The sequence below is a fragment of the Suncus etruscus genome, chromosome 5 (genome assembly GCF_024139225.1).
Source record: "Suncus etruscus isolate mSunEtr1 chromosome 5, mSunEtr1.pri.cur, whole genome shotgun sequence".
Classification (NCBI taxonomy): Eukaryota; Metazoa; Chordata; class Mammalia; order Eulipotyphla; family Soricidae; genus Suncus; species Suncus etruscus.
Genome location: NC_064852.1, coordinates 31,648,133 through 31,674,317, shown reverse-complemented (window position 1 = coordinate 31,674,317; position 26,185 = coordinate 31,648,133). Strand labels below are relative to the sequence as shown.

Sequence of the window (26,185 nt, the reverse complement as noted above, 5' to 3'; positions counted from 1 at the left end):
TAGCGAAATAAAAACGTTTAACCAAAAAATGGGAGAAGAAATGAACAGGTACTTTGTCAAGGAAGAAAAACAAATGGCCAAAAGGCACATGAAAAAATGCTCCATATCATTAATCACCAGGGAGATGCAAATCAAAATACCATCTCACGCCACAGAGACTGGCACACATCACAAAAAAACAAGAACAATCAGTGCTGGCAGGGATGCTGGTGGGAATGCCCTTTAGTCTAGACTTTATGGAAAACCATCTGGAGATTCCTCAAAACACTGGAAATTGAGCTTCCATAGGATCCAGCTATTATACCAGTCCTAGGGATATACCTAGGAACACAAAAACAATACAAAAATGCCTTCTGCACGCCTATATTCATTGCAGCACTATTTACAATAACCAGAACCTGGAAACAACCCAGATGCCAACAACAGATGAGTGGCTAAAGAAACAGCGGTACATATACACAATGGAATACTATGCAGCTGTCAGAAAACATAAAATCATGAAATTTTCCTATACATGGATTGGAGAAGGAAACTGTTATGCTGAGTGAAATAAGTCAGAGGGAGAGATAGACACAGAATAGCCTCACTCATCTGTGGGATTTAAGAAAAATAAAAGACAGTATTTTAATAATAACCAGAGACAATAGAGATGAGGGCTGGAAGGACTGACTCATGATATGAAGCTTACCACAAGAGTGGTGAGTGCAGTTAGAGAAATAACTACACTAAAACTACCATGACAATGGTAGTGAGTGAGAGAAATAGAATGCCTGTCTGGAATATAGGTAGGGGAAGGAGGAGGAGGGAGATGAAAAGCATTGGTGGTGGTAAGGTCGCACTGGTGAAGAGGGGTTTTCTTTTTTATAACTGAAACCCAACTACAAACATGTTGGTAACTATGGTGTTTAAATAAATATATTTAAAAAAATCATCAGTGTCAGTATACAGGAGTTATGAGCCATAAATGTGGTTGATGTTGATTTGAAATCTGGCACCATATAGAGTCCTGAATACCTCCAGGAATAATCCTTGAGTAGTTAGGAGTAAATCCTGAGTACTGCTGGGATTGGCCCAAGAATTTAAATAAAGAACAGAGAGAAAGTACAGCAGGTAGGGCATTTGTCTTGCACTCCTCAACCCCCAACATATATTATGGTCCCTAAGCCCCCACCAGGAGTGTTTTCCTTAGTGCAAAACCATGAGTAAGCCCTGAGCACCACCTGGTGTGGGCGCCAAAGCAAAAAAAAAAAAAAAAAAATCCAAATTAAAAAACCTTACAGGGACTGACATTAACATAATTCACAACAGTATTTAGATTTTGATAGGCATTCATTAGTTTCTATCTAATTTTAATCAGCTCTATATATTTATGTAGCCAAATTACATACAATAAGAGCTGTTTCAATGTCACATACTCAATTTACAGACATATATCCACTCATCTGCTTCACTTATACCATCACGGGTGATCATTAATCTCTTTTCAATCTTTATATTTGATTATTTCAAGAATGCTATATAAATAGAACCACAAATTGTACTTTTTGTTTGTTTGTTTTTAGGCCATACCTGGTGACACTCAGGGGTTACTCCTGGCTATGTGCTCAGAAATTACTCCTGGCTTGGGGGACCATATAGGACGCCAGGGATTGTACTGAGGTCCATCCTGGGTCAGCTGCATGCAAAGCAAAGGCCTACTGCTGTACTATCGCTCCAGCCCCACAAATTGTCCATTTAATATGCTTGCAGAATTCTTATGAGATCTATACAAGTTGCTGCATTTGTCAATGGTTTGTTACTTTTTACTGCTATCCAAAATAGGAACATACCAGTTTGGCCACATTTACTCACTCAAAGGCATTTTGGGTTGTTTCCACTATTAAGATACCTATTTATAAGCAGTAATCCCATAATACAATGTTTCTTCCCTATGGAGACTTTTACACTAAGGTTTTTTTATTTTTGTACATTTAAGCTATTATTGCTTTGTAGAATTCTTTTCTTTCATGTTAAAATATGCTCAAGGGGCTGGAGAAAGTACAGAACGTAGGGTGCTTGTCTTGCATGTTATGGACCTGGGTTTAATCCCTGGCATCCTATATAGTCTCTTGAACACCACCAGGAGTAAAACTGAATGCATAGCCAGGATTTAATTCCTGAGCATAATCAGAAATAAAGCAAAAGTCAGGGAAAAACAAAAGGTGCTCAAGTGGCAGTGTCCATAATTTAAATGTAAGAGGCCCTGGATTCCTTCTTTGATTGCATAGCCCTCCAGTATCACCAGGTCTGACTACCAGAACATTACAAAATTAATTGCCACAGCAAGGCAGAAAGCTAAAAAAGTTACAACTTCAGGCCAGAGAGTAGCATTGGTAGGGAGCTTGCCTTATATGCCACTGATCAGGGGTCTGTCCCTGTTAACATATACAGTCCCCTGAACCCTGCCTGCCAGGAATGTGATCTGTGAGCAGAGCCAGAAGTAAGCCAGGAAGATAGATCTCTAAGCACTGCTGGGTTTGGTCATACAAAATAAATGAAAAATGAAAACTCTAACTTAGAATGGAGGGCTCCCATCAATGCTTAGTGGTTATGTCTATCTCTCCATTCCTGGTGGTGCTTGCGGGGAGCCATAAGGGATGCTAGGGATTGAACCTAGGATGGCTACATGCAAGGTAAGAGCTCTATCTGGCCCCAACTCAGATAACTCTCTGGCCCTAACACTGACCTTTTTTTGTTCATTTGTTTGTTTGTTTTTGGGTCACACCAGGCAGCTCTCAGGGGTTACTTCTGCCTCTGTACTCAGAAATTGTTCCTGACAGGCATGGGAGACCATATGGGGTGCCAGGATTCGAACCACCATTCATTAGTCCTGGGTCAGCTGCTTGCAAGGCAAACACTCTACCACTGTGCTCTCTCTCTCTGGCCCCCTAACTCAGACTTTTAAGAATAATATTTTACATGATTATGAAACAACTTCCCTTTAGAAGACTGGTTAAAGAAGTTAATTAATCCACAAAAGCAATTTAGTGAGGGATCACAGCCAGGAAGGATCACAACTACCAGTTCTTATGGCTTACTCCTGGTTCTGTACTCAGGGAACAGTCCTGGCAGACTTGGAGATCACATATGGTGCTAGAAATTGAACCTAGGTCAGTCACATTGCAAGGTAAGTGCCTACCTGCTGCACTATTGTTCTGACTCCTCTATGAAAGTAATTTCGTTTGTGGTCACTCAGATGAAAGTTGGGAAAAGTTAAATTATCGTGCTTAGAAGATATCAAAGAACTACCTTTGAAGAGGGCCAAGAACAGAAATAAATATAATTTTTTTCCTACTTAAGTTTTTTTGGAGAGGAAGTAGTTTTAAGGAATTTTAGATGAAAACAGTACTTAAACATGCTATAAAGAGAATCATTTAATCATGGGATTTCATCTAGTATTAAAGAAATAAGGCTCTAAAGCATTACATCTTGTCTAAAGAAGAGATGTTATGGTAGAAATCAGAAAAAAGGCCACAAATCTGTAAAACAGAAGGTAAAGAGAGTAATAATGACAACGTATAGGTTTTCAAATTTAAAGAAAAATTTAAATAGAAAAAATTTAGATGATAGGTTTATAGAGCCTGACAATAGGTAAGAAGGAACAAACTAAAATTAACTCTAGAAATGAAAATCCGTATTAATGAAAAATAGGTAGATAACTAGCTCGGAGCTAATTTAGCTCTTATCTGAACCATTAGGCAATGACAAATAATAAATTCTGGAAGATATATACATATGACCTTATCAGGTTCAAATTTGCTTAATTATCAAACATCCTCATTTGGAAAGCAAGATTAATTTAATACAATTTTAATAATATGGTTTGATTTTTTTTGAACATTTGCATTATTAATAAACATTTATAGGAATTAAAGAAAAGGCTATTTTGTTTTCTTAGTTCTTTTTTGTTTTGGGGGGCCACTTCTGATGGTACTTAGGGGACTTAGACTGACTCTGAGCTCAGAGGGCTCACTCATGTCAGGGCTCAGGGGTCCATATGTGGTGCCAGGTATCAAAGCAGGGTCAGCCTGTACAAGGCAACAACTTATCTGCTGTACTATAATTCCAGCCTCTATTTCTCTTTTTCTTTTATTTAATCACTGTGATTACAAAGTTGTTCATGATTGAGTTTGTCTTACAATGTACACCACCCTTCACCCATGAACATTTCCCACCACCAATGTTTCCCTCCCATCCTCCCTGCTTCTCCTCTCCCCCTTCCTATCTTTTTTCATTTTAGACACTGTGGTTGGCACTATTGTTAATGAAGGGGTACTGTACAGTTCACTTTATCTCCATTCAATACACAGTTATTGTCCAGAATAATCAATTCCAATTATCATTGTCATAGTAGTCTCTTCTCTACCCTAACTGTACTGCTCCACGGTTTGTGGAAAGCTTCCTACATTGGATTGGTCCTTCTGGCCCCATTTCTATTGTGTCTGGATGGTATTACTATACTATCTCTTTTTTCTTATATCCCAGAAATGAGTAGGATTATTCAAACTCTAACACTCTCATTCTGACTCATTTCACTAAGCCTGATACTCTCCATATTCATCCCTGTACAAGCAAATTTCATGACTTCATTTTTCCTAATAGTTGCATAGTGTTTCACCGTGTATATTTATTTATCTTTTTTATTTTACTTATTATATTGCTATTTTTAAAAGTAATTCTGGCAGGCATCAGTAGCAAGAGAAATAAAATCTAAGACAATAACCATAAATAAAACATGAAATCAACAAAATAACATGATGCATATCTGACCTGAATACTGCATCAACCTGAATAAAGACCAAAGGATCACAAACCATACTCACAAAAGGTTTAGTCAGCACATGGAACAGAGACAGGTATACTGTCGACATATTCTTATTAATCACCACATAGATTTATGTCTGCTCAGGCACTTGGGCCATTCCCTGATTCAGGCTATTTAAATAATGCTGTGATGAAATAGGCGAGCAGAGAGCTTTTCTATATTGTTTTTTTGTATTCCTAGGGTATATCCTAGGAGTAGATTGATGAATCATATGGGGGTTCAGTTTTAGCTTTTTTTATTTTTATTTTTTTTCAGTTTTAGTTTTTTGAGGAATATTCATATTGTTCCTTTTCTTTCTTTCAGAAAATGATTGTTAGTTTATTGTGAAAAAATTAAGTCTCATTCTCTTTATAACTATCTTACTTATCTTAAATAATAATTACTATATATCTATTAGTATATCATTACTGTATATGTAATAAGTTATCATTAATGTATACAGTGTGACTAAACAGTATTGATTCTGTGGTTTATGGCTACAAGAACTATTTGAAAAGTTCAATGCCATTTATAATTACACCTCCTTGTCATACAGACTAACCCAACCATTTACATTACATTATAAATGTGTTAAAGAGCGGGACCAGAGAGACTGTATCAGCAGTTAGAGGCTTATCTTACATGGGGCCAGGTTTGTCCTTTGAAACCCGATGGTTCCCCAGTCCCACCAGGAGTGATCTCAACACAGAGCTCGGAATAAGCCCTGAGCATTGCCAGGTATGGCCACAAAAGAGACAAAAAGTAGAAAAGTGAAGCCAGCTATGAGTTTCAGTACTAGAGCACTTGCCTTGTATGTAGACAGCTTTGGCTTGATCTCCTGAAGACCCTCGATACCAAATAGAAATAGTGAAATTTTCTAATTCAAACAGCAACAATATACCATATATACTCAAGTATAAGCCAAACCCCCTGATTTTACCCTAAAAACTAGGAGAACTTAGTGACTTGAGTATAAGCCAAGGTGGAAAATGCAGCAGCCACTGGTAAATTTCAAAAAATAAATATACCCAAGACAGTATTGTATTCAATAATTGAGAAGTCAGTAAATAAATATATAATTACATTTATAATAAATAATTGTTTGATATACTGTATACCATTAACATACCACATTAACCCATAGTATTCAATGGCAACTTTAATAAAGTGAATAAACCATTTAAGACAGTAAAGCATTGTAAATAAATAGTTAAAAATTCTGAATCCTTATACTCCAAAACGCCTGATTATAAGGATTCAGGATTTATAAGCAGTTATTTACATGACTTTACTGCCTTAAATGGGTTTTTCACTTAATTAAATGTGCCACTGAAGTGTGGGTTAAATAGTTCAGTGGCATACAGTTCAGTTCAGTCACCTTCCTCTTCAGTTCAGCCATGACCTATCTAGTCACGCACTGAATCAAATAACCTGTATGACCAAAGTATAAGCCGAGTTTTGTGCCAGAAAAACTCGAGCCAGAGTGATAATAAATCCTTGCAGGGCACTTGCATGCAATCAACCAGGGGAACAGGGTTTGATCCCCAGCATCCCATCTGGTTCCCTGAGTTAGCTCCCAAGAGTAACTTTAGAATGCAGTCAGGATTAAGATTGAGGGCCCCCAGAAACAAAAAAAAAAAGGGCTATAAATCTATCTACTCTTCTTAAATGTTTGTGACTGTAACGTTCTCAAGGATGAAAAATATAAAACTGATCAACTTTTTGTGCTGCTTTATTTCTAAGGATTAAAACATGACACAAAAAAAAATTAAAAAAAGAAGGGGGGTGGAGAGATAGCATAGAGGTAGGGTGATTGCATTGCATGCAGAAGGATTGTGGTTCGAATCCCGAGATCCCATATGATCCCCCGAGCATGCCAGGAGCGATTTCTGAGCGTAGAGCAAGGAGTAACCCCTGAGCACTGCCGGGTGTGACCAAAATCCAAAAACCAAAAACAAACAAACAAACAAAAAACAAAAAAAACAAAAAAACAAACCCAAAACAAACCATGATATTAGCTGAGATGGGTATTAATTTGATATTCTAAAGCAGGGGTCCTCAAACTTTTTAAACAGGGGGCCAGTTCACTGTCCCTTAGGCCATTGGAGGGTCTGACTACAGTAAAAACAACACTTATGAACGAATTCTTATGCACACTGCATATATCTTATTTTGCAATGAAGAAACAAAACAGATACAAATATATGTGGCCTGCGGGCCATAGTTTGAGGACCACTGTAAAGCCTAGTTCCTTAAACTATGGCTTGTGACCCAATCTGAGGTACTGTAGCTAATGAGAATTTTGAAAAATTTAGCAACAGTAAAAGAACATGTAATAATCAAACATTAATTCAAAATCTAAAATGAATACAAATGCTCCTGACACATTGAGCTACATTTCTTGCATTTATAAGCATTGCCAATAGAAAAGGTTTTAAAAGTCCTATTTTAAGGCAAGAGCAGAAGGAAATCTCTTTTTTTTTTTTTTTTTTTTTTTTTGGTTTTTGGGCCACACCCTGTGACGCTCAGGGGTTACTCCTGGCTATGCGCTCAGAAGTTGCTCCTGGCTTCTTGGGGGACCATATGGGACGCCGGGGGATCGAACCACCGTCCGTCCTAGGCTAGCGCAGGCAAGGCAGGCACCTTACCTCCAGCGCCACCACCCGGCCCCAGGAAATCTCTTTTTATCACTGGACAAGGGAGTTCTAGAAATGCATGTCTTCTGCATAATATTTTTAAACATTTATTTCAATTTTGTAAAATATTCTGCTGGGCTTGGGCTCAAATGGCAGTTGCTAGATCCTGAGTTTTGATGCCCTGCTTTGCATGACCCCTACTCCTCTGGCTCTGAAGAAACCCCTAGTAGAGCCTTCATAAGATAATTTTTTTCTACTACCGCAGGTAGAATCTGCAAGTCTACCATGTAGACCCTCAAAGAAGTAATCAATTAACTTGGGAGGCCCAACGTAACATGGAGCTCTTAGCATCATGATTCAGCATAAGATAGAACAATCTTCTGTAGTCCAGCATTACTGTCAGAAAATAGCCTTCACCTAAATTGCTGGCAGTTAAGGGATTTTTTTTTACCTAGTAAAACCAGAACCCAAGGTAACAATAAAAAAATCCTTAGCTTATGAGCCAAAGAGATAGCACAGCAGTAGGCCGTTTGCCTTACATGCCATGACCACAGGACAGACTGTGGTTCAAATCCCGGTATCTCATATGGTCCCCGGAGCCTGCCAGGAGCAATTTCTGAGCAGAGCCAGGAGTAACCCCCGAGAGCTGCCTGGTGTGACCCAAAACCCAAAAACCAAAAAAAAAATCCTTCGTTTTCGGCGCCCATTCCCCCAAAAGAAAACAGACTTCATAATAAAAGCATTTTCATACTAACCTCGATTTGTCAACTGCACAAACTATGTGAGGATCAAACACTTCTAAAAAATTCCTGGAGGGGCTGGAAAGACAGCACAGTGGTAGGGTGTTTGCTGTGCATGCGCGGACCAGGGAGGGACCCAACTCAAGATTCCCAGCATCCCATATGGTCCCCCAGCCTGCCAGGGGTGATTTCTGAATGCAAAGCTAGAAAGTAACCCCTGAGCACTGTTAGGTGTGGCCCAGAAACCAAATAATCAATCACTCAATCAATCAATCAATCAATCAAGTTTAAAAAAAAAAAATGCCTGATGAGGCTGGAGTGATAACACAGTGGGGATGGTGTTTGCCTTGCATGTTGTCAACCCAGGTTCAATTCCTGGCATCCCATATGGTCCCCAGAGCCTGCCAGGAATAATTTCTGAGTGCAGACAGAAGTAACCTCTAAGCACTGGCAAGTGTGGATACAAAACCAACTCTCCCCGCCAAAAAAAGCCTGGGAGGGGATGGAACAATAGATAATAGTAGAGCAATATGGCCTTTGCTTTGCATGTGGCCGACCTGGGTTTGATCCCCGACATCCCATGATTTCCTCAAACCCACCAAGAGTAATTCCTGAGTGCAGAGCCAAGAGTGGCCCCTGAGCACCACTGTGTGTGGCACCCCCAAAATAATTTAAAAAATATGCCAAGGAATAGAAAGGTAGAGTGTGTGGCATGTTTTATAGGAAAAAAAAAATCCACTCTAGTTTTGATAAATACTGTGAATAAAAAACAATAGCAACTAAATTATAGTCAAGGCTATATATATATATATATATATATATATATATATATATCCATAGTGATTTAATTATAATGCCTTACTAAACCTTGATTCTGTATTAAAGAGTTCAACTATTTCTTGCCTAACACCACAATGAAAATGGATAGCAACTATGTAAGTGAGATCTTAACATATTGATTTTTAAGGATTTTAAATAAAGAACTATTCTGTATCAGATGTCCAATTTACCACTTCAAAGGCTAGCTGCAAACTATACTTATTTACTAAATAAAGGAAACCTGCCATTATAATACTAACAACACATTTTAAGGCTACAACATACCTTTCTGTGTAAATTATCTATGAAATAAAAAATTGATAGTAATCTACATACTATGTGGTATGCACATGCTAGAAGCTCTCGAAACTTCATTTCTAATTTCTCTCTACTTAGAAGTTAAACATTAGCATTCTCATATGAGAAAATTAAGAGGCTCATAGATGGCTCCAAAAGCTAATAAGAAAGTAGCGACATCTCCTAGAGATTATCAGCTCTTTCTTTGTAGTATGAGGTCTAAAAGCAATCATATAAATGAACAAGATTTAGAAAACAGTGCACATGTATGTATGATATGGTTTATTTTTTGTGTGTGTATAGGGAGTTAAGGAGACTTACATGTTTATCTATTTTGGTTTTGGTTTTGAGCCACACTCAGGTTTTCTGGGGCTACTCCCAGCTGGCTGCCTGGGCACCAGCATTCAAAGCATGTGCTCTAATCCTTTGAGCAATCTTCCCTGCCCAAAGAGTTTCATTTTAAAATTTTCACGCACATTCTAATTTCTTCCTGGTCCTGATCCCATTGCTCTATGTAAACTCTATACCTAGGTATATTAGTTAGAGAACACAAAAACATCTAATGCCAGAACTGATTTGTCAGACAGAAAAAAAAAAAGGGTCTAATATTTAGTCAAGATTCAGATTCAGATTTCTTCAGAAGTCAAATTTATTCTGGTAACAAGCTCAGAAGTAGGCCTAGAATTTTATTTCTGATTATAGACAAATCTATTGTAAATTATAGGACCCATAAAGGACATTCATCCAGGCAAAAAAGTACACTCAGTAAGTGGGGTAGTTGATCTCAAAAACAGCAAAGGCAAAGTTTGTTAAACTGAGGGGTGGGTAATTATTTTAGTCCTATTGCTTATTCTACTAAATGAAATTTAGCCAAACTGACTGAAATATTATAAGCAGGGGCTTCTAGTTAGAGACTTAAATGGCCTTTTCATTACTCAAAGGTTCTCAAAGAGGCTGGAGTGGTAAGGTACTTTCCTTGCACATGGCCAACCTTCAGCCAGGGGATCCCTGGAACCCCACTTGATACAGGCACCCCTCCAGCAGTGTTCCCTGAGCGCAGAGCCAAGAGTAAACCCGAGGACCTCTGGGTGTGGCCCAACTGTCCTTGCTCCCCGAAAGAGATGGCAGGAGTTAAGTAAAATTCCATTAAAAAAAAAGTTCCTGCAACAAAAGACAAACTAAAAAAAGTAAAAGGTTTTATTTGAATTCCAATCAGACAAACGATTTTCTTGAAGCTATGTACCTATTCCCACTTTTTCCTTTGAAAAATCTTTCAAGCAAAATCTTGGCTCTGTCCTTAGCTTTACTATTTAAAAACGTCCCTCTTCACCTTTTACCCAGAGGACCTGCTATCTAGCCCCACGATTATTTGAGAGGCAGGACAGGCTCAGCATTTCAAATTTTATGTAAGAAGGGAAGAACTGTTCTCTGCACCTAATGCAATCAAGAGAATGACTACAACGACACCCCACTAACCCCTCCCCCCACCCAACCCACTAAGTTTCAACCACCACCAAGTGTGGTGTTTCAACTACCAGCAAGTGTCAAACTGATCCTTCGAGGGCCTTGACACAGTCATTCAACGTGTGTGTGTATGTGTGTACAGCATCAAACTGATGCCCTGAGGTCCTTGGCACAGTCATTCAACTTTCCTGTGTTGTGTGTATACCAAGTGTCAAACTGATTCCCTGAGGTCCTTGGCACAGTCATTCAACTTTCCTCTGTGTGTGTGTGTGTGTGTGTGTGTGTGTGTGTGTGTGTGTGTACCAAGTGCCAAATTGATCCCCCAAGGTCCTTGGTGGAGACATTCAACTTTCTTGTGTGTATACCAAGTGTCAAACTGATCTCCTGAGGTTCTTGGCAGTCATTCAATTTTCCTGTGTGTTGTGTGTGCACCAAGTGTCAAACTGATTGTGTGTGAGTGAACTAAGTGTCAAACAGATCCCTGAGGTCCTTAGCACAGTCATTCAACTTTCCTGTGTGTGTTGTGTGTGTGTACCAAGTATCAAGCTGATCCCCCGAGGTCCTTGGCACTGAGAGTCATTCAACTTTCCTGTGTGTGTGGTGTATATACACCAAGTGTCAAACTGATCCCCCGAGGTCCTTAGCACAATCATTCAACTTTCCTGTGTGTATATATGTATGTGTGTGGTATGTGTGTGTACCAAGTGTCAAACTGATTCCCCTGAGGTCCTTGGCACTGAGAGTCATTCAACTTTCCTGTGTGTATGGTGAATGTATACCAAGTGTCAAACTGATCCTGTGAGGTCCTTGGCATAGTCATTCAACTTTCCTGTGTGTGTGTGTACCAAGTGTCAAACTGATCCCGTGAGGTCCTTGGCATAGTCATTCAACTTTCCTGTGTGTGTGTGTGTGTGTATACCAAGTGTCAAACTGATCCCCCAAGATTCTTGGTGTAGACATTCAACTTTCTTGTGTGTGTGTGTGTGTGTGTATGTTGTGTGCACCAAGTGTCAAACTGATTCCCCAAGGTCCTTGGTGCAGACATTCAACTTTCTTGTGTGTGTGTGTTGAGTGTACCAAGTGTCAAACTGATCCCCCAAGGTCCTTGGTGCACACATTCAACTTTCTTGTGTGTGTGTACCAAGTGTCAAACTGATCTCCTGAGGTTCTTGGCACAGTCATTCAACTTTCCTGTGTGTGTGTGTGTGTGAGCACCAAGTGTCAAAATGATTGTGTGTGTGTGAACTAAGTGTCAAACAGGTCCCTGAGATTCTTAGCACAGTCATTTAACTTTCCTCTGTGTGTGTTGTGTGTGTGTGTGTGTGTGTGTGTGTGTGTACCAAGTGTCAAACTGATCCCCCGAGGTCCTTGGCACAGTCATTCACTTCGTGTGTGTGTGTGTGTGTGTGTGTGTGTGTGTGTGTGTGTGTGTGTCTGGTCGGTACGTCTGGTTAGATCGCTTCTTCAAATCCCTCCCGTTTCCAGGCCAAGGGGGCCTTGCGTGTTGGAAGGAAGGAAGGAGTGCGGGGCGCCGGCCACGGGAGAGCGCGGAACCACGCATGCACACACGCACGCACCGCAGCAGCAGCTCCAGGCGGGCGGGCGGGCAGGCGGGCAGGCCTGCGGCGTCTGGTGCCAGAGTCCCCCGGGGTGGGGTGGGGGTTGGAGCAGGGACCGGGGCACCTTTCCTCCCTTCTCGGGCGCTAGGCCTCGAGGGGCGTTTGCATTTCACGTGGGCCGGGGTGGGGCGGTGGGCGCAGGTAGTGGCCGGCTGCAGCCGCCGCACGGTGGGCCGGGCGGGCCTCGCAGAACCCATCGTGTGTGTCCACGCGGGGCAGGCCCCCTGCTCCCCCTAGCCCCGCACACGCCTCTCGCCCGGCCGGGCTCCTCCGTTAGCGCTACCGGTTGGCGGCGGGGGAGGGGAGCGCGGCGCGTTCCTCCCGGGGAGCAGCGAGGGGGGCCCCGGGGAGAGAGGGCGACAAGGCGGGCGGGCGGGCATCTCTTACCCGAGTTACTGAGGCGATGGAGGAGGAGGACAAGGAGGCGGCTGGAGCGCGGCTCGGCGGGGCGACGGTGGGGCCGGCGGGCTGCAAAGCGGAGTGTGCCGAGAGGGAATTAACCCCATCACCAGCCCGGACACCGGCTCCGGCGGGGCAGCCGCGGCGGGCACAGATCCCGCCCCTTCCCACCACACGCACTGGCCCCGCCCCTTCGGTCTCCCCGAGAGGCTGGCGACGAATCAGAAGCGGCTATTTAATGGGAGTGACGAGAAGACGAGCCAATCGTGTCTTAGAACACACGCTTTCCCCCGCCCCTATCCCCCTCCTCCCCGCGGGAGGGCGGTGCCGACTCTTTCCCCGCCCACAAGGCGAGAAAGAACCAATCGGAAAGCAGTCCACGCCTTTGATAGACGTGGAGCAAGACCAATAGGAAACCTGAGAGGACGGCCATTTTGCCCACTTGTTAAAAAAAAAAAAAAAGAAGCCACCTTTTTTTCCCACGAGTTGCAGCAACCTGAGGCGAAGGAGTTCTGCAGGACTTCTCACTGACCTGGAGATGAGAGGCCAACAAGAGTATTTATTTCTGCAGGAAATATTTTTGAGGGGTTTGTGCGAGGAAAGAAAAACAATGTCATCTTCCATGTGGGGGGGGAGAAGAGAGGAGATTGGCTCCACCCCCTGAGCAGTAACGGGTTCTAAGCCGAACACCTGGTTTCTCCTGCCTCGGGGTGGAGGGAGGAGGAGGGGGGAAAATCGCCCCCTAGTTGAGCGGACTACAAATCCCAGCATGCTTTGCTCTCACCACGCCTTATTTTTCTCGCAAGGCCGACGGGAATTGTAGTTCCTAGGTCATAACCCCGGGAGCTTGGCTTTATTGGCCTTTGCAGGGAGCAAGTTTTCAAAGGCTTTTGGAGTTAGGGCAAGGACATTGCAAAGCTGTGCTTGAACGCTCGCTGCCTTTCACCAAAGCGGGAAGAACAGAAGGAACAAATCTGAGAGTTTGGGCTGAACAACACCGGCATGTTAGAGTCAAGCTGAGTTGCATTTTGACCTTTGAACTCACTTCCGCCTTGCCTTGGGGCGGACTCTGGGCTGAAACCTGTGGCGGGAATTGGACTTTCTGCGGCGAATGCACCAGGTGCGGCGGTCTGCGCGTGGCGTGCTTGCTAGGTCGGGAGTTTTGGGGCATTTTTTTGCCGTAAGAAGTGGAAAATTGACTGGAATTTAATTGCATTTTAAGCAAGTGCGGGTGAAATGGCTATGGGTAGTTCTCTAGTACATAAGATCCTTCTGCATGCACCCTTAATTCATTTTCAATCTGCAACCTGGCTACTAGGTTGCACCTATTTATTGCTGGGGCCTCCTCCAGTAGTAACTTGTGCTACTGAGCTGGAAGCATAGTTTTACAGAGTTTTAATTATGATCGGATTTTTACATCTCATAAGTTAACTTGAATTGCTTAGGATTGATACTTAAGATAATCTTGACCACTTTTTCTTTCAATTAAAAAAAAAACAAGCATACATCTAGGATAAGTGGTTTCAGGATGTCTGTTATAATATTCTGATAAATATCGCCTTTGTAAAGATTTTCGAACCCATAGCCTAGGATTTATCGCGTTAGGCCTTTGGTTTATGCTAAAGTTAACTGGATTTATAATTAGATTTCCCTTTCTGGTATAATGGGAAACCCTGAATAAAGGAGATAGAAACTATCCCTAAAGATTACTCCTTCCCATGTCTGCTGGCTTTCATTCATAAACTCTTCTAAAGTTTCAGTTAAATTCCAACTTAGCTTTCCTTCTGGCTTAAGGGGAGACTTGCTCTTAAAACTCATCTTGTAAATATTATTGGCTACTAAATTAGGCACTATACTAAGCACTGGGGATAGTGCACAGTCAAAAAAGGTTCTTGGTCCAAAAATAGCTAGAAAAACAGGCTAAACAAAATGCTAACATCTTGTAATTTTTCTAAATTAGTCTTTTTTACTCTTTATTATTGCTTTTATTTGACCTTTTCTTTTCCATTTTGCTGTGTATTAAAATAAGCTTAATTTTAATCTATTTTTAAATGAAGTATGAATAAGTCAGTGTCATGCTTAAGTTGTATATACATGGTGATAAATTTCATACATAGTATAATCTTTCTAGATATAGTATATAACCATTCTTTTCAGCCAATGTGGATTTACTGTCTTGCTTTTTAACACAATTGGAGTTTTCAATATAGTAGTCCATAGATGTTTAGTTATTTTGGTTGTTCTCTCCTATTATGATTTATATACGTATATGAGAGAGCATATGTGTGTGAGAGAGAGATGCCTGCCATTATTTATTTCTGCCAAGGAGGAGGGAGGGAGGGAGGAAGGGGGGGAGTGAGAGAGAGAGAGAGAGAGAGAGAGAGAGAGAGAGAGAGAGAGAGAGAGAGAGAGAGAGAGAGAGAGGAGAGGAGAGGAGAGGAGAGGGGAAAGAGAGAGGGGAGAGAGAGAAAGAGAGAAGAGGGGAAAGAGAGAGAGGGGAGAGAGAGAGAGACAGAGAGAGAGAGAGAGAGAGAGAGAGAGAGAGAGAGAGAGAGACCTGCATCATTTATCTCTCTGCTAAGGAGTGTATGTGCTTTCTTAAAATTTGTTTTCTAATATTTTTTTGGCCTCACCTGGCCTTACACTTGGGTTACTTCTGTTGATTCTCTGTGGACTTTATGGGATATCCAGGATGGAATCTGGGTGATCAGACTAGCCTGCTAGCTCAGGTTCCAGATGTATGAGCTTTAAAGTATTTCACCAACCCCTGCAACAACGTAACCTCAGCTTTTATATTAAAATATTTGGACCTTTATGAAGATAAAAAAGATGTTTTTGTTTTTTTGTTTTTGGATCACACTCAGCACGCTCAGGGGTTCCTCCTGGCTCTAAGCTCAGAAATCACCCCTGGCAGGCACGGGGGACCATATGGGATGCCGGGATTCGAACCAATGTCCTTCTGCATGGAAGGCAAACGCCTTACCTCCATGCTATCTCACCGGCCCTGATAAAAAAAGATGTTAAGGCCTTTATCTGTATGCTTTAGAGCTGAGAATTGTATCAGGTCTGTCTTATTCCAAATTTCTTTTCTCTTTTATATTTTTGAGCCACAAGGGGTTAGGGGAGAGAACTGGGGGTGGGTTGGGGCGGCTAGCATCTGACAGTGCTTGGAATTGAACCCAGGCTACCTGCAAGCGAGACATGTAATCCAACTTAGAAGCTATCTATCTGGGCCCAAATTAATCACTTCTCATTCTGTCTCTCAAGTATTTATTATTCCCTAACTATGTTCCAGATGCAGTGAGAGAAAAGCATAAAATTCAGTCATAGAATTCTGGAACCAGTGGTAACCAGTAGTAAGCATTCTTTGCATATGTATCACATGTACACATTATGTTTAAAAGGTACTGGAAGATATAGGGGCTGGAGAGATAGCATGGAGGTAGGGCATTTGCCTTGCATGCAGAAGGCCGATGGTTCAAATCCCAGCATCCCATATGCTCCCCTGAGCCTGCCAAGGAGTGGTTTCTGAGCATAGAGCCAGGAGTAACACCTGAGCGCTCCTGGGTGCGACCCAGAAAAAAACCCCAAAATAAATAAATAAAAGGTATTGGAAGAGGAGCCGGAGAGATAGCATGGGGGTAAGGCATTTGCCTTGCATGCAGAAGGAAGGTGATTCGAATCCTGGTATCCCATATGGTCCCCCGAGCCTGCCAGGAGCGATTTCTGAATGTAGAGCCAGGAATAACCCCTGAGCGCTGCCAGGTGTGACCCAAAAACCAAAAACCAAAAAAAAAAAAAAAAAAAAAAAAGGTACTGGAAGATATAAAAAGAAAGTAGGATCATCTATAAAATCCTATTATCTAGAGATACTACTGTTACTCTGGTGGGTTTTCTTGTAATTACCTCCCTTTTAAATGCACGTTTCTGTGGATTTTATTGTAATTAGTAAACTTTCAGTATCAGTGATATACTCTGGATATGATTTAAATTATTAAATTTAACACGAATGTTATCAGGTATGTTCTTGTACATCTCTAAGATGATCATTTCCTATGTGATGAATATTTACAGTACTTCCTTCTTTATGTGTTGTTTTTGTTATGGGGACACATCTTGCGTTTCTCAGTCCTATTCTACACTTAAGAGGATCACATCTTGCAGTTGGTGCTTTAGGAACCACAAAGAGTGCCAGGATTGAACCTCTAGATCTGCCATATGCAAAACAAGCACCTTACCAATTGTACTATCTCTCTGGTCCTTACATTAGTTTTATTTATTTTATTCCGATAAAGTATAATGCTACCATATTCACCATTTTTAGGTGTGCAATGCAATCGTATATAAGTATATATACCTTGTTATGTAATAGACCTCTGGAATCTTTTTATCATGCAGAACAAATTCTGTACTCAGACAACTCCACCATTCCCATTTCTTCATCCCTGCCAACCTGAGCTACCTTAATTACCTCAGAAGTGGAGTACTTGTTTCTCTGTGACTGGCTTATTTTACTTAGAATTGTTCACCCATATTTTAGCATATGACAGGATTTCCTCTTTTAGAAAATTCTCCCTCTTTTCTGTCACTGAGAATCACACAGATAGAGTCATTTTTCTGGGCCCTTCTCACTGTAGATCACTGAGACCAGAGCAAAAAATGACAGATAGGGCATTTGCCTTACATGAGGTTAACTTGGGTTTGATCCCTGGCATCCTATGTGGTCCCTCAAACACTATGAAAAGTAGTTCCTGAGTAGGGAGTTTAAAATTAAGCCCAGAGAACTGCCAGATGTGACCCCAAAACAAAACAAACAAGAGCCACAGGGGGCTGTTGTGATTGCTTCAATTTATGTGGCAACATCTGGGTTTGAAATGTTGACCTCTCACTTCCCAGAAAATCACTTAAAGCCAAGGAGCCATCTTTTGGACCCCCAGTGTTCCCCTCCTTTTAAAAACTGAATAATCCATATATATTCCCAATATTGTATTTATTCATAGGCTGATGGGCGTTTAGATTGCTTTCACCACTTGGCCCATTTAATTAATATTGCAATAAACATGGGCCAGCAATTTCTCAAGATCCTGTTTTCATTTTTTATAGGAACATACCTACCTAAAAGAGGATTATTACCTTGGTGCAAGGCGGTTGGGGTTACTCTCTGGTGCTTAGGAGCTATTTTTGATTCTGTACTCAGGAGTGACCTCGTGGTAGTTAGTGTACCTTTGATGGCCAGGGATTCCAGTCTGGGTCACAGGTGCCAAGTTCATGCAAGGCAAGTGCCTTACCTCCTGTACTATATCTCTCTTCCCTCTCAATTACTACCTTTAAAAAGCTATGCTATATTGGGCCCAGAGAGATAGCACAGCGGCATTTGCCTTGCAAGCAGCCAATCCAGGACCAAAGGTGGTTGGTTCGAATCCCAGTGTCCCATATGGTCCCCCGTGCCTGCCAGGAGCTATTTCTGAGCAGACAGCCAGGAGTAACCCCTGAGCAACGCCGGGTGTGCCCCCCACCAAAAAAAGCTATGCTATTATGGTACTATCTAAGGCTGCTAGTCTGATAATTTCTGTTTTTAATCATTCTCTTTCTTCACCTTTTCCTTTCTTGTTAATATTGATGTTGTGATGTTTGGGGTTGTAAACTTCCTCCCTCCCTCCCTCCCTCCCTCCCTCCCTCCCTCCCTCCCTTCCTCCCTTCCTCCCTTCCTCCCTCCCTCCCTTCCTTCCTTCCTTCCTTCCTTCCTTTCTTCCTTCCTTCCTTCCTTCCTTCCTTCCTTCCTTCCTTCCTTCCTTCCTTCCTTCCTTCCTTCCTTCCTTCCTTCCTTCCTTCCTTCCTTCCTTCCTTCCTTCCTTCCTTCCTTCCTCCCTCCCTCCCTCCCTCCCTTTGTTGCGTTTTTGGGCACACTCAGCAGTGCTCAGAAGTTACTCCTGGCTCTGCATTCAGGAATCACTTCTGGCAGTGCTTGGAGAACTGTATGGGGTCCTAGGGCTCACATCCAGGTTAGCTACCTGCAAGGCAAAATACACTACCTGCTCTACCCTGGCTTCCCTCCCTTTCTCCTATCCTACCTTCTTTCTCTCCCTCCTTCCCTTCCTTCCTGCCTCTTTCCATTTCTCCTTCCCATGCAAGGCTGGTGATCCTCTACCACTGAACTAACTACCTTCCCTGGCTCTTTTGTTTTAGTTTCTATTTGGGCCACATTGGTGGTGCCTAGTGTCCATTTTGGGTTCTGTGCTCAGGGGATGTATTGGAGGTGTTCAGGGGACTGTGCTGTGCTGGGGATCCAACCCTGTCTCTGGTTTGTGTGTATTTGGCCCATGAGTTACCTCTCTGATCTGTTTGCACATCTTTTTATTTGTGGTACTTGCTGGGCATTATCCTTGCTTGTGATGTGACTGGAAATAGCTTGTAACCTTGAAGGTGGCAGCAGCAGATCTGCCAGAGTCAACTGAGCCCATGTGGAACATTGGGAATTTGAACTCATGATCATTCCACATGCAAAGGAGCCCCTCTAAACTCTTGTATCATTCTTTGAGACCCTGCTAATCTCTGGAATTTAACTTTAGAAGTGAGAGTATTTAGATACAAACATTCTAATTTTCAAAATTGTACTTTGCCTGTTTTCTTCCATCAATGTTTGAAATTACTATTCCCATCTCTTATTGCATTTAATCTTATAAGGAATAATTCCTCGCTAATCTAATTTATATCTAATTAAATTCTACTCACATTGAGCATCTATTATATGGTTATCTTTTATGGTGGGGAGTAGAGAGTGCGTGGGTCACAGCCAGCTGTATTTGCTTACTCCTTTCTCTGTGCTCTGGGATCACTCCTAGTGCTATTCAGGAGACTACATGGGATGCTGGGATTGAACTGGAATAGGTTATTTGGAAGGCAAGACTCAAAATGTATGGCCCTTACTGCCCATTTAAAAATCTGTTTTGAGTACTCTATTGTTATCAATCACTGTCTCCTACTAATTTTGAAGAAAAGATTTCTTAAATTATTAACTTGTTATATTTTGTAAGCATTTATTCCCATTTTGTATTTTTAGCTTCTTTTGTTTGTTTTGGAGCCAAATTTAGCAGTGCTCCAGGGAACCATTTTTTGACAGGAACGAAGTGCCAGGCTACCTTGAATGTGCTTGAACCTACTTCCCTGAGCCTTTTAAACTTTTTATTTTATTTTATTTATTTTATTTTATTAAAGCAATATGAAGGGCTGGAGCGATAGCACAGGTTTGGAAGTTTGCCTTGCTTGTGGCTGACCCTGTTCAATTTCCTAGCATCTCATCCCTGAGTCTGCCTGGAGCAATCCCTGAGGGCTGAGCCAAAAGTAACCCCTGAGTGCCTCCCGGTGTGATCTAACCCACTTCCCAAAGCAACATGATTTACAAAGTTATTTATAGTTGGGTTTTCAACATACATTGTCCCAGCACCAGTCAATCCCAATCTTCTTTCTTCCACTAAGGTTCCCAGGTTCCTTCCCACCCACCCACCCCTCATTCTCAACCAGCCACCTTGACAGGCATACTTTTAAGTTTTATTTTTAAGGGGCAGGAGAGATAGCATAGAGGTAAAGCATTTGCCTTGTGTGCAGAAGGTTGCCGGTTCGAATCCTGGCATCCCACATGGTCCCTTGAGCACTGCCGGCTGTGACCCAAAAAGCAAAAAAAAAAAAGTTTATTTTTAAAACTTTTTTTTTTTTTTTTTTTTTTTTGGTCTTTGGGTCACACCCGGCAGTGTTCAGAGGTTACTCCTGGCTTCATGCTCAGAAATCGCCGTGGCAGGCACAGGGGTCCATGTGGGATGTCAGGATTTGAGCCAGTGACCTTCTGCATGAAAGGCAAATGCCTTACCTCCATGCTATCTCTCCGGCCCCTATTTTTAAAACTTTTTAAAGCTGTTTTTTTTTTGTGGCTTAAAAGTTTAAATTATTTTATTATTTAAGTCTTTTTTTTTTTTTTTTTTTGGTTTTTGGGTCACACCCAGCAGCGCTCAGTGATTACTCCTGGCTCTTCACTCAGAAATTGCCCTGGCAGGCTCGAGGGACCAGGATTCAAACCACCAGCCGTCCTGAATCGGCTCTGTGCAAGGCAAATGCCCTACTACTGTGCTATCTCTCTGGCTCCTTATGTTGAAATCTCATTTTTGAGCTACACCCAGAGATGCTTGGGGTTCACTTCTGCCTCGGTGCTCAGGGAACACTCAGTGGTATCTTGGAGTACCGAGGGTAAGCCCTTGCCTTGCACAGGACTGAATCCAGTTCAATCCCTAGCACCACATATAGTTCCTGAACAGTGCCAGGAGTAATCCCTAAGCACAGGGCCAAGAGTAAGCTTTGAGCACTTGTGATGCCAGAGGTTATGTTTAGATGCTAGATTAGGCAAAATAAAAATAAGTAATTTAAAAATTTTAATAAATTTTTTTTGTTTTGTTTTTGGGCTATACCTGGTGACGCTCCTGGCTCTGTACTCAGAAATTGCTCCTGACTTGGGGTGCATTAAATTTTTTTGTTTGTTTTTGGGTCACACCTGGCAGCATTCAGGGGTTTCCCCTGGCTCTATGATCAGAAATCGCTCCTGGCATGCTGTGGGGACTACATGGGATGCTGGGATTCAAACCACTGTCCTTTATAATTTTTAAAATTTTGTTTTGGCCCACATCCAGCTGAACTGAAGGCTTATTTTTGATTCTGCACTTAAAGACACCTTATGGGATGCTGGAAGTCAAATCTATGTTAGCAATATGCAACACAAGTGCCCTATCTACTGTACTCTATTTTCAGCCTAAAATATTATGATTTAAGGGTTAGAGACATAGTACTGCAGGTAGCGTGCTTACCTTGCATGCGATCAATCCAAGATTGGTTTCCTCAAGCTCTGTCAGTTGTGATTTCTGAATGCAGAGCCAGGATTAACTCCTGACCCCTGCCAGTTGTGGCTCCTCCAAAATACAACTCCCCCTACATAAGAGATATAATTTTAATGTAATTTACTTTGGTATAAGAAATAAGGTAAATATGATTTGGTGCCAGGTGATGGGAAAGGCTGCTTAAACACATAGGAAACACAGAGAAAATACAGTAGGGTGGCCTAGTCAATTTAGTCATAGGACAGTAGTGCCCAAACCCTGTGATGCTGGGGACTACATGGCCACTAGGGTAGTATTTATTTATTTTATTTATTTATTTATTTATTTTTGTGGTTTTTGGGTCACACAAGGCAGTGCTCAGGGGTTACTCCTGGCTCCATGCTCAGAAATTGCTCCTGGCAGGCACGGGGGACCATATGGGACGCCGAGATTCGAACTGATGACCTTCTGCATGAAAGGCAAACACTTTACCTCCATGCTATCTCTCCGGCCCCTATTTTTATTTTATTTTATTTTTTTGGTTTTTGGGTCACCCCCAGCAGTGCTCAGGGGTTATTTCTGGTTCTAAGCCCAGAAATCACTCCTGGAAGGCTCGGGGGACCATATGGGACAGGATTCAAACCACCGTCCCTCTGCATGCAAGGCAAATGCCTTACCTCCATGCTATCTCTCCGGCCCCTAGGGTCGGGTTGTTTTTTGTTTTTGTTTTTGTTTTTGTTTTGGGGTCACACCCGGAGGTGCTCAGGGGTTACTCCTGGCTGTCTGCTCAGAAATAGCTCCTGGCAGGCACAGGGGACCATATGGGACACCGGGATTCGAACCAATCACCTTAGGTTCTGGATCAGCTGCTTGCAAGGCAATCACCACTGTGCTATGTTTCCGGGCCCCTAGGGTAGTATTTTTAACCCACCCCATCCATGCTTGTGGAGGGGATTATATGGCTTGTGGTGTTGGAATTTACACTTGGGTCCTTGCACATTCTTTACTGACCACTGAACTATCTCCTGCCTCCAAAATTCCATTTTAGGGGCCAGAACAATAGCACAACGGGTAGGGCATTGTCTTGCACATGATGACCTGGCTTAGATCTCTAGCACCCCATATGGTTCCTTGAGCTGCTAGAAGTGATTTCTGAGCACAGAGCCTGGAGTAAAATCCCAGAGAGCCATCGGGTGTGGCCCAAAAATCAAAAACAAAACAAAATAAAAAGCAAAATTCCATTTAAAAAATTGTCTCAATATCATTTACTGTATAGAATAATTTCTCTTTACTTGCTCGTTGATTTATAATATCATCTTGTCATAATACTTGTCATAATAACAGTTTCCATGTATTTTTTGTGGTTTTTTGTTTGTTTGTTTGGTTTTTGGGCCACACCTGGTGACACTCAGGGGTTACTCCTGGCTATGCATTCAGAAATCGCTCCTAGCTTGGGGGACCATATGGGACACCAGGGATGTAACTGAGGTCCATCCTGGATCAGCTGTGTGAAAGGCAAACACCCTACCGCTATCCTATCACTCCAGCCCCTCATTTCCATGTATTTTTGTTTTGTTTGGATTCCACTGTTCTTTGGCAGGGCATGGGGATTGTTGGGCCACACTCAGCAGTGCTCTGAGGTCACTCTTGGGTCTATGAATCTGGATTATTTCTGGTAGTGCTCAGGAACTATATTTGGTGCTGGGTATTAAACTAGGCTTAGCTGCATACAAGTATCTTAACTCTTATCTCTCTGTTCTCACTTTATTTGCTCTCTCTTCTACTTGTACCATATCTATTTAGAATTCTTGTAACTATGTTTTGATATCTAATAGACAACTTGTGCTTTCTTATGCTTAATTAGGTCGATTTTGGAAGCATTATCAAGTTGATATTTACACTTTTATATTTTAACTCATTGACATTCATTCATATAGATATACATTTTAAGTAATATAAAACACATATAGTTGGGAAATGCAAAATATATTAATTTATTGACAAGGGAAAGAGTGAAATTAAGAATGATTCCAGGTTGTTGTTTTGTATAACTTACTTGTTTGTAGTGTTATTGAGAAATTGGGCAGGAAACAAGTTTGTTGGAGAAACCAGTACTTTGGATATATGGACTGGAAATATCTGTGATACATCCAAAATTATCAGTAGGTAATTAGGCATGGGAATCTGGACTGAAAGCTTATAAATTATGTAACTAAATTATTTGTAATTACTTTCTAAAAGGTTGTCCCTGCCCCCACCACCATTCTCAATATATATAGCAGCTTGATTAAACTGCAGGATAAGCTCCTAATTCCTTATAGATGTGGTATAAATTATTTTAACATGGTATATGAGAACCCTCCTGGACCCAGCCTATTTTCTCTTTACCATTTGTTAAAGTATCTTATTCTGTTTTTATTTTTGGAATTTTTGTCTTCCTAGCAATACTTAGCCTCTCCTTTTTCCTGATGGTACTCCCATGATCCTCTGCCTTAGATCCCTTGGACATGTAGCTACTTGGGTTCTTTGGAGCAGGAATCCATCAAGGCCATTAAGTAATGGTTAGGGCCTCCAAGGCTACATACCCTCTGATGCTGCAGAGCCATGCAGTGCTGGGGATCCAACAGGGCTCAGACCCTCTGTACCACATAAGTGTTGTATTCTTTAGCAGTGCTCAACTGCTTAGATTTTTCTGAAATTTTGTACTTTTTCTCCTTAGAATATATTTATCTTATTTCTCCATTTATATGTTCCATTCTTCCAGTTTCAACCAAAAAATTGCATCAAATGTTTAAGTAATACCAATTAAGTTTCAGTAATTACCTATATGTATTCATTTTATCTTTAGTGAAGACTTCTTTTGGTTACTTACTGCCTTATACAGTGTCAGCACTCCCTTCAAATTTAATTTTAGTATTCCGTAACTACTGGTTTGTAACTTTCATTGCCCTCCTAACTGGGCTCAGAGATGAAACTACAATGGCACAAATTCATCATAGTATACCTGATAGCTTCTGTAATGCCTGCCATGTAATAACCAGCACTCAATAACTACTTGTTGAAATGAGGGGTTTTAGGAGGCAATGTTACATAATGGGAAAAACTCAGGCTTTTAAATTAGAATTCTTATCTGAATTCCAGGCTTAATATTACCCATTGCTAACTGTGAAACTTTGTGTAAATTATTTAACATCTTGGAACTTCAATTTTCTTGTCCCCAATGCTAGAATATTACTACTTACCTTTGTGAGTTGTTTTGAGAATTACAGATTTTCTAAAATTTCCTGATGTAGTGACTCACAGAAAGAGATCACTCAATAAATGGGAGTTATTTTTATTCTTATTCTAAAGGCAGCTGACTATAGAATGGAAGCTTCTAGTGCTTGCTTTGAAAAAAAGATATTTGATCTGGAAGCTTTAAAAGCATCATAATGCTTTTAAAGTACTATGTAACTAATTTATGAAAATCTATTATCATTTTAGTGTATCCAGTCTTAACAACAAAACTGAGCTGGACTCCAGGCCTTCCCTGGGTGCTGGCCCAGATGGCCAGAAGTGGGTTCAGGTGAACTCTTAGGGGTCCTCAGGCTTCCCCTCTCCCTCCGTACTCCAGTGGGGAGGTGCATGGGGAGGAGGTTGGGCAGACATCTGGCTTCTGATTTCCTCTTTGATTCTGGAGGCCAGCTCTTGCCAGGTATGGGGTTTGGGGAGGCCCCATGCCAGAGACCTTTTCCCTAGCCTGGGGAGTGCTGGGAGGCTTGGCAGGCCCCCAGCCATCCTTGTCTTTTCCCCCCTGACTCCAGGCCCTCCCTGGGTGCCAGCTCAGATGGCCAGAAGTGGATTCAGGTGGATTCTTAGGGGTCCTCAGGCTTCTCCACTCCCTCCGTACTCCAGAGGGGAGGTACATGGGGAGTGGGTTGGGCAGATATCTGGCTTCCGGTTTCCTCTTTGATTCTGGAGGCCAGCTCTTGCCAGGTATGGGATTTGGAGAGGCCCCATGCCAGAGACCTTCTCCCTAGCCTGGGGAGTGCTGGGAGGCTTGGCAGGCCCCTGCCATCCCCCTTTTTCTCCCCTAGACTCCAGGCCTTCCCTGGGTGCTGGCCCTGATGGCCAGAAGTGGGTTCAGGTGGACTCTTAGGGGTCCTCAGGCTTCCCCACACCCTATGTACTTTAGGGGGGAGGTGCACGGGGAGGAGGGCAGACAGATATCTGGCTTCCGGTTTCCCCTTTGATTCTGGAGGCCAGCTCTTGCCAGGTTTGGGGTTTGGGGAGGCCTCATGCCGGAGGCCTTCTCCCTAGTCTGGGGCATGCTGGGAAGCTTGGCAGGCCCCCAGCCATCCCCCTCTTTCTCCCCTGGACTCCAGGCATTCCCTGGGCCCCGGTCTAGGTGGACTCTATAGGGGTCATCAGGCTTTCCCCCTACCTCTCCCTACACTAATGGGAATGCGCTTTGGGAGGAGGGCGGGCTGTTGCAGCACTGGTTTATGTTGGGACAGTCACTGGAAATTTT

At 42.2% G+C, this 26,185-nt stretch overlaps 1 protein-coding gene across 4 annotated transcripts in view; it reads right to left on the bottom strand.

The window, feature by feature from the left end:
• Positions 1 to 12,955, bottom strand: part of R3HDM1 (R3H domain containing 1) — a 174,451-nt gene extending 161,496 nt beyond the window's left edge. For all 4 annotated transcript variants that reach the window (XM_049773605.1, XM_049773607.1, XM_049773608.1 and 1 more), the window contains exon 1: positions 12,806 to 12,955. The gene's annotated coding sequence lies outside the window, so the exon portion shown is untranslated. The remainder of the gene's footprint in view (positions 1 to 12,805) is intronic.
• Between the last annotated feature and the right edge of the window lie 13,230 nt (positions 12,956 to 26,185).